Source organism: Onychostoma macrolepis, unplaced genomic scaffold (genome assembly GCF_012432095.1).
Source record: "Onychostoma macrolepis isolate SWU-2019 unplaced genomic scaffold, ASM1243209v1 Scaffold157, whole genome shotgun sequence".
NCBI lineage: Eukaryota > Metazoa > Chordata > Actinopteri > Cypriniformes > Cyprinidae > Onychostoma > Onychostoma macrolepis.
In genome coordinates, this window is record NW_026704661.1 from 1 (window position 1) to 8,011 (window position 8,011).

The 8,011-nt window shown below is 52.9% G+C and overlaps 8 non-coding genes across 8 annotated transcripts; all 8 read left to right on the plus strand.

Annotated features, from left to right (window-relative positions):
* The first annotated feature begins 182 nt into the window (after positions 1 to 182).
* On the plus strand, positions 183 to 255 carry trnan-guu (transfer RNA asparagine (anticodon GUU)). Its single transcript has one exon. It is a non-coding gene; the product is annotated as a tRNA-Asn (tRNA).
* A 2,926-nt stretch (positions 256 to 3,181) lies between these two features.
* Positions 3,182 to 3,254, plus strand: trnan-guu (transfer RNA asparagine (anticodon GUU)). Its single transcript has one exon. It is a non-coding gene; the product is annotated as a tRNA-Asn (tRNA).
* Positions 3,255 to 4,282: 1,028 nt separating this feature from the next.
* trnan-guu (transfer RNA asparagine (anticodon GUU)) lies at positions 4,283 to 4,356 on the plus strand. The gene has a single exon. It is a non-coding gene; the product is annotated as a tRNA-Asn (tRNA).
* A 123-nt stretch (positions 4,357 to 4,479) lies between these two features.
* On the plus strand, positions 4,480 to 4,551 carry trnak-cuu (transfer RNA lysine (anticodon CUU)). Its single transcript has one exon. It is a non-coding gene; the product is annotated as a tRNA-Lys (tRNA).
* A 1,442-nt stretch (positions 4,552 to 5,993) lies between these two features.
* Positions 5,994 to 6,065, plus strand: trnak-cuu (transfer RNA lysine (anticodon CUU)). Its single transcript has one exon. It is a non-coding gene; the product is annotated as a tRNA-Lys (tRNA).
* Positions 6,066 to 6,205: 140 nt separating this feature from the next.
* On the plus strand, positions 6,206 to 6,281 carry trnan-guu (transfer RNA asparagine (anticodon GUU)). The gene has a single exon. It is a non-coding gene; the product is annotated as a tRNA-Asn (tRNA).
* An 809-nt stretch (positions 6,282 to 7,090) lies between these two features.
* Positions 7,091 to 7,163, plus strand: trnak-cuu (transfer RNA lysine (anticodon CUU)). Its single transcript has one exon. It is a non-coding gene; the product is annotated as a tRNA-Lys (tRNA).
* A 550-nt stretch (positions 7,164 to 7,713) lies between these two features.
* On the plus strand, positions 7,714 to 7,787 carry trnan-guu (transfer RNA asparagine (anticodon GUU)). Its single transcript has one exon. It is a non-coding gene; the product is annotated as a tRNA-Asn (tRNA).
* Positions 7,788 to 8,011: the final 224 nt, after the last annotated feature.

The following is an 8,011-nucleotide window of genomic DNA, read 5'->3' on the forward strand; positions in this document are numbered from 1 at the left end:
CTTAATCTCAGGGTCGTGGGTTCGAGCCCCACGTTGGGCGATTCTTTTGGCTTTTGTCACTTCCCAGCAGACCCTCAGTTTTCAGCGAGTCTCTTGACCTGAGTTTGCCAGCGCGGGAGGCGTGTGGCGTCTCACGCGAACTGATTTTTTGCCACCGCACTCCAGACCAACACACCTCGCGGGTCTCTGTGGCGCAACCGGTTAGCGCGTTCGGCTGTTAACCGAAAGGTTGGTGGTTCGAGCCCACCAGGGGCGAAGGAAGCTTTTGCTGCCATTCCGCCGTAATGACAAGCTTCGGTTAGAACACGAGCCACCTGCCCACTAGCGCAGCGTTCACAGCTTTGTCAGTTGCCTTGTGTTAAAAAGACAGAGGTGCTAGGTGAAGGTTTGTATCAGCTCAAGTTTGCAGTGGCATGTACATGGCGTGTTCATGTTTTGTTCCGGGTGGTGGAGGCCCGTCTTCCAGGGAGGTCCTGCTCAAAACCCCCTCTAGGAGCAGCAGAAAATGCCATGAAAATCACATTCAAATAATATAGTGTCGGAATCTGCAAACTGTATTCACGCATGGCGGGACAGAACACCATGCCTGGAGCGTTTGTGGAGCTGCCTGAACCTGTAGCCTATCAGGCTTTCGGACAAGAGGTCAATCGATTTGGCGCTTCTATATGTACTAGAATCTTTGTATTTTCAGATTCGGTTGGAGGTTGGGTCCTCCGATTTTTGCTGTTTGGCTCACTTTTTGCCTTTGGAAATTAGGAGAAGTTTGCCTTCAGTGACCACGCTCTCTCTCTCTCTCTCTCTCTCTCTATCTCTTGCCACAGATGGAAACGGAACTTTAACTCCGGGTTTTGATTGTGCATGTTATCGGCCTGCTCTGCTTGTTCAAACTGTGTTCCACAGCAACAGGCATGGCTAAAACAAACAAAGGACACTCTAAGCCAGGGGTGTCCAAACTCTGTCCTGGAGGGCCACTGTCCTGTAGTGTTTCGCTTTAACCAGCTCCAAAGACCCGCCTGGAAGGTTCTAGTCTGCCTGGTCAGACCTTGATTAGCTGATTCAGGTGTGTCTTCAGCCCGGCTAGCTCAGTCGGTGAGCATGAGACTCTTAATCTCAGGGTCGTGGGTTCGAGCCACGTTGGGCGTTTCTCTTTGCTTTCTCTCACTTCCCAGCAGACCCTCAGTTTTCAGCGAGTCTCTTGACCTGGGTTTGCTAACGCGCAGGAGGCGTGTGTTGTCTCAGCTGTGTGTGCCTGCGCTGATTGTTTTCTCCACATGGCGCACCTAGCAGGTCTCTGTGGCGCAACTGGTTAGCGCGTTCGGCTGTTAACGAAGGTTGGTGGTTCGAGCCACCCAGGGACGAAGGAAGTTTTTAGCTGCCATTCCGCCATGTGTCCATAGCTTCGAATTTGCTTTACGAGCCACCTGCCCACTCCGTTTGCGTGAAATTTGGGCACTGATAAAGACACAAGCTCGCAGCAGCCGGCTAGCTCAGTCGGTGAGCATGAGACTCTTAATCTCAGGGTCGTGGGTTCGAGCACGTTGGGCGATTCTTTTGGCGTCACTTCCCAGCAGACCCTCAGTTTTCAGCGAGTCTCTTGACCTGAGTTTGCCAGCGCAGGAGGCGTGTGGCGTCTCACGGGCTGATTTTTTGCCACCGCACTCCAGACCAACACACCTCGCGGTCTCTGTGGGCGCAACCGGTTAGGCGTTCGGCTGTTAACCGAAAGGTTGGTGGTTCGAGCCCCAGGGACGAAGGAAGCTTTTTGCTGCCATTCCGCCATGTCGGCAAGCTTCGGTTAGAACACGAGCCACCTGCCCACTAGGCGCAGGCGTTCACAGCTTTGTCAGTTGCCTTGTGTTAAAGAAGACAGAGGTGCTAGGTGAAGGTTTGTATCAGCTCAAGTTTGCAGTGGCATGTACATGGCGTGTTCATGTTTTGTTCCGGGTGGTGGAGGCCCGTGTTCAGGAGGTCCTGCTCAAAACCTCCTCTAGGAGCAGCAGAAAATGCCATAAAAATCACATTCAAATAATATAGTGTCGGAATCTGCAAACTGCATTCACGGCGGGACAGAACACCATGCCTGGAGCGTTTGTGGAGCTGCCTGAACCTGTAGCCTATCAGGCTTTCGGACAAGAGGTCAATCGATTTGGCGCTTCTATATGTACTAGAATCTTTGTATTTTCAGATTCGGTTGGAGGTTGGGTCCTCCGATTTTTGCTGTTTGGCTCACTTTTGCCTTTGGAAGTAGGGAAGTTTGCCTTCAGTGACCACGCTCTCTCTCTCTCTCTCTCTCTCTCTATCTCTTGCCACAGATGGAAGCGGAACTTTAACTCCGGGTTTTGATTGTGCATGTTATCGGCCTGCTCTGCTTGTTCAAACTGTGTTCCACAGCAACAGGCATGGCTAAAACAAACAAAGGACACTCTAAGCCAGGGGTGTCCAAACTCTGTCCTGGAGGGCCACTGTCCTGTAGTGTTTCGCTTTAACCAGCTCAAAGACCCGCCTGGAAGGTTCTAGTCTGCCTGGTCAGACCTTGATTAGCTGATTCAGGTGTGTCTTCAGCCCGGCTAGCTCAGTCGGTAGAGCATGAGACTCTTAATCTCAGGGTCGTGGGTTCGAGCCCCGTTGGGCGTTTCTCTTTGCTTTCTCTCACTTCCCAGCAGACCCTCAGTTTCAGCGAGTCTCTTGACCTGAGTTTGCTAGCAGGGAGGCGTGTGTTGTCTCAGCTGTGTGGCACGCGGCGCTGATTGTTTTCTCCACATGGCGCACCTAGCAGGTCTCTGTGGCGCAACTGGTTAGCGCGTTCGGCTGTTAACGAAAGGTTGGTGGTTCGAGCCCACCCAGGGACGAAGGAAGTTTTTCGCTGCCATTCCGCCATGTGTCCATAGCTTCGAATTTGCACGAGCCACCTGCCCACTCCGTTTCGGCGTGAAATTTGGGCACTGATAAGAAGCCGCCAAGCTCGCGCAGCAGCCGGCTAGCTCAGTCGGTGAGCATGAGACTCTTAATCTCAGGGTCGTGGGTTCGAGCCCACGTTGGGCGATTCTTTTGGCTTTTGTCACTTCCCAGCAGACCCTCAGTTTTCAGCGGTCTCTTGACCTGAGTTTGCCAGCGCGGGAGGCGTGTGGCGTCTCCGGAGCTGATTTTTTGCCACCGCACTCCAGACCAACACACCTCGCAGGTCTCTGTGGCGCAACCGGTTAGCGCGTTCGGCTGTTAACCGAAAGGTTGGTGGTTCGAGCCCACCAGGGACGAAGGAAGCTTTTGCTGCCATTCCGCCATGTAGCCGGCAAGCTTCGGTTTAGAACCACGAGCCACCTGCCCACTAGCGCAGCGTTCACAGCTTGTCAGTTGCCTTGTGTTAAAAGACAGAGGGTGCTAGGTGAAGGTTTGTATCAGCTCAAGTTTGCAGTGGCATGTACATGGCGTGTTCATGTTTTGTTCGGTGGTGGAGGCCCGTGTTCCAGGAGGTCCTGCTCAAAACCTCCTCTAGGAGCAGCAGAAAATGCCATGAAAATCACATTCAAATAATATAGTGTCGGAATCTGCAAACTGCATTCACGCATGGCGGACAGAACACCATGCCTGGAGCGTTTGTGGAGCTGCCTGAACCTGTAGCCTATCAGGCTTTCGGACAAGAGGTCAATCGATTTGGCGGCGCTTCTATATGTACTAGAATCTTTGTATTTTCAGATTCCGGTTGGAGGTTGGGTCCTCCGATTTTTGCTGTTTGGCTCACTTTTTGCCTTTGGAAATGGAAGTTTGCCTTCAGTGACCGCTCTCTCTCTCTCTCTCTCTCTCTCTATCTCTTGCCACAGATGGAAGCGGAACTTTAACTCCGGGTTTTGATTGTGCATGTTATCGGCCTGCTCTGCTTGTTCAAACTGTGTTCCACAGCAACAGGCATGGCTAAAACAAACAAGGACACTCTAAGCCAGGGGTGTCCAAACTCTGTCCTGGAGGGCCACTGTCCTGTAGTGTTTCGCTTTAACCAGCTCAAAGACCCGCCTGGAAGGTTCTAGTCTGCCTGGTCAGACCTTGATTAGCTGATTCAGGTGTGTCTTCAGCCCGGCTAGCTCAGTCGGTAGAGCATGAGACTCTTAATCTCAGGGTCGTGGGTTCGAGCCCCGTTGGGCGTTTCTCTTTGCTTTCTCTCACTTCCCAGCAGACCCTCAGTTTCAGCGAGTCTCTTGACCTGAGTTTGCTAGCAGGAGGCGTGTGTTGTCTCAGCTGTGTGGCACGCAGGGCGCTGATTGTTTTCTCCACATGGCGCACCTAGCAGGTCTCTGTGGCGCAACTGGTTGCAGCGTTCGGCTGTTAACCGAAAGGTTGGTGGTTCGAGCCCACCCAGGGACGAAGGAAGTTTTTCGCTGCCATTCCGCCATGTGTGTCCATAAGCTTCGAATTGCTGAGCCACCTGCCCACTCCGTTTCGGCGTGAAATTTGGGCACTGATAAAGACCGCCACAAGCTCGCAGCAGCCCGGCTAGCTCAGTCGGTGAGCATGAGACTCTTAATCTCAGGGTCGTGGGTTCGAGCCCCACGTTGGGCGATTCTTTTGGCTTTCGTCACTTCCCAGCAGACCCTCAGTTTTCAGCGAGTCTCTTGACCTGAGTTTGCCAGCGGAGAGGCGTGTGGCGTCTCCGCAGACTGATTTTTTGCCACCGCACTCCAGACCAACACACCTCGCAAGTCTCTGTGGCGCAACCGGTTAGCGGCGTTCGGCTGTTAACGAAGGTTGGTGGTTCACCACACCAGGGACGAAGGAAGCTTTTTGCTGCCATTCCGCCATGTCGGCAAGTTTCCTGATTTAGAACACGAGCCACCTGCCCACTAGAGCAGCGTTCACAGCTTTGTCAGTTGCCTTGTGTTAAAGAAGACAGAGGTGCTAGGTGAAGGTTTGTATCAGCTCAAGTTTGCAGTGGCATGTACATGGCGTGTTCATGTTTTGTTCCGGTGGTGGAGGCCCGTGTTCCAGGAGGTCCTGCTCAAAACCTCCTCTAGGAGCAGCAGAAAATGCCATGAAAATCACATTCAAATAATATAGTGTCGGAATCTGCAAACTGCATTCACGCAGGCGGGACAGAACACCATGCCTGGAACGTTTGTGGAGCTGCCTGAACCTGTAGCCCATCAGGCTTTCGGACAAGAGGTCAATCGATTTGGCGCTTCTATATGTACTAGAATCTTTGTATTTTCAGTTTCGGTTGGAGGTTGGGTCCTCCGATTTTTGCTGTTTGGCTCACTTTTGCCTTTGGAAATTAGGAGAAGTTTGCCTTCAGTGACCACGCTCTCTCTCTCTCTCTCTCTCTATCTCTCTTGCCACAGATGGAAGCGGAACTTTAACTCCGGGTTTTGATTGTGCATGTTATCGGCCTGCTCTGCTTGTTCAAACTGTGTTCCACAGCAACAGGCATGGCTAAAACAAACAAAGGACACTCTAAGCCAGGGGTGTCCAAACTCTGTCCTGGAGGGCCACTGTCCTGTAGTGTTTCGCTATAACCAGCTCAAAGACCCGCCTGGAAGGTTCTAGTCTGCCTGGTCAGACCTTGATTAGCTGATTCAGGTGTGTCTTCAGCCCGGCTAGCTCAGTCGGTAGAGCATGAGACTCTTAATCTCAGGGTCGTGGGTTCGAGCCCCGTTGGGCGTTTCTCTTTGCTTTCTCTCACTTCCCAGCAGACCCTCAGTTTCCAGCGAGTCTCTTGACCTGAGTTTGCTAACGCAGAGAGGCGTGTGTTGTCTCAGCTGTGTGGCACGCATGGCGCTGATTGTTTTCTCCACATGGCGCACCTAGCAGGTCTCTGTGGCGCAACTGGTTAGCGCGTTCGGCTGTTAACGAAAGGTTGGTGGTTCGAGCCCACCCAGGGACGAAGGAAGTTTTTCGCTGCCATTCCGCCATGTGTCCGCAAGCTTCGAATTGCTTTACGAGCCACCTGCCCACTCCGTTTGGCGTGAAATTTGGGCACTGATAAAGACCGCCACAAGCTCGCAGCAGCCCGGCTAGCTCAGTCGGTGAGCATGAGACTCTTAATCTCAGGGTCGTGGGTTCGAGCCCCACGTTGGGCGATTCTTTTGGCTTTTGTCACTTCCCAGCAGACCCTCAGTTTTCAGCGAGTCTCTTGACCTGGTTTGCCAGCGCAGGGAGGCGTGTGGCGTCTCCGGAGCTGATTTTTTGCCACCGCACTCCAGACCAACACACCTCGCGGGTCTCTGTGGGCGCAACCCGGTTAGCGCGTTCGGCTGTTAACCGAAAGGTTGGTGGTTCGAGCCCACCCAGGGACGAAGGAAGCTTTTTGCTGCCATTCCGCCATGTCGGCAAGCTTCGATTTAGAACACGAGCCACCTGCCCACTAGCGCAGCGTTCACAGCTTTGTCAGTTGCCTTGTGTTAAAGAAGACAGAGGTGCTAGGTGAAGGTTTGTATCAGCTCAAGTTTGCAGTGGCATGTACATGGCGTGTTCATGTTTTGTTCCGGGTGGTGGAGGCCCGTGTTCCAGGAGGTCCTGCTCAAAACCTCCTCTAGGAGCAGCAGAAAATGCCATGAAAATCACATTCAAATAATATAGTGTCGGAATCTGCAAACTGCATTCGCATGGCGGGACAGAACACCATGCCTGGAACGTTTGTGGAGCTGCCTGAACCTGTAGCCTATCAGGCTTTCGGACAAGAGGTCAATCGATTTGGCGCTTCTATATGTACTAGAATCTTTGTATTTTCAGATTCCGGTTGGAGGTTGGGTCCTCCGATTTTTGCTGTTTGGCTCACTTTTGCCTTTGGAAATTAGAAGTTTGCCTTCAGTGACCACGCTCTCTCTCTCTCTCTCTCTCTCTATCTCTTGCCACAGATGGAAGCGGAACTTTAACTCGGGTTTTGATTGTGCATGTTATCGGCCTGCTCTGCTTGTTCAAACTGTGTTCCACAGCAACAGGCATGGCTAAAACAAACAAAGGACACTCTAAGCCAGGGGTGTCCAAACTCTGTCCTGGAGGGCCACTGTCCTGTAGTGTTTCGCTTTAACCAGCTCAAAGACCCGCCTGGAAGGTTCTAGTCTGCCTGGTCAGACCTTGATTAGCTGATTCAGGTGTGTCTTCAGCCCGGCTAGCTCAGTCGGTAGAGCATGAGACTCTTAATCTCAGGGTCGTGGGTTCGAGCCCCACGTTGGGCGTTTCTCTTTGCTTTCTCTCACTTCCCAGCAGACCCTCAGTTTCCAGCGAGTCTCTTGACCTGAGTTTGCTAACGCAGGAGGCGTGTGTTGTCTCAGCTGTGTGGCACGCACGGCGCTGATTGTTTTCTCCACATGGCGCACCTAGCAGGTCTCTGTGGCGCAACTGGTTAGCGTTCGGCTGTTAACGAAGGTTGGTGGTTCGAGCCCACCAGGGGCGAAGGAAGTTTTTCGCTGCCATTCCGCCATGTGTCCATAGCTTCCGAATTGCACGAGCCACCTGCCCTCCGTTTCGTAGCGTGAAATTTGGGCACTGATAAAGACCGCCACAAGCTCGCAGCAGCCCGGCTAGCTCAGTCGGTGAGAGCATGAGACTCTTAATCTCAGGGTCGTGGGTTCGAGCCCGTTGGGCGATTCTTTTGGCTTTTGTCACTTCCCAGCAGACCCTCAGTTTTCAGCGAGTCTCTTGACCTGAGTTTGCCAGCGCAGAGGCGTGTGGCGTCTCCACGAGCTGATTTTTTGCCACCGCACTCCAGACCAACACACCTCGCGGGTCTCTGTGGCGCAACCGGTTAGCGCGTTCGGCTGTTAACCGAAAGGTTGGTGGTTCGAGCCCACCCAGGGACGAAGGAAGCTTTTGCTGCCATTCCGCCGTATGTCGGCAAGCTTCGGTTTAGAACACGAGCCACCTGCCCACTAGCGCAGCGTTCACAGCTTGTCAGTTGCCTTGTGTTAAAGAAGACAGAGGGTGCTAGGTGAAGGTTTGTATCAGCTCAAGTTTGCAGTGGCATGTACATGGCGTGTTCATGTTTTGTTCGGTGGTGGAGGCCCGTGTTCCAGGAGGTCCTGCT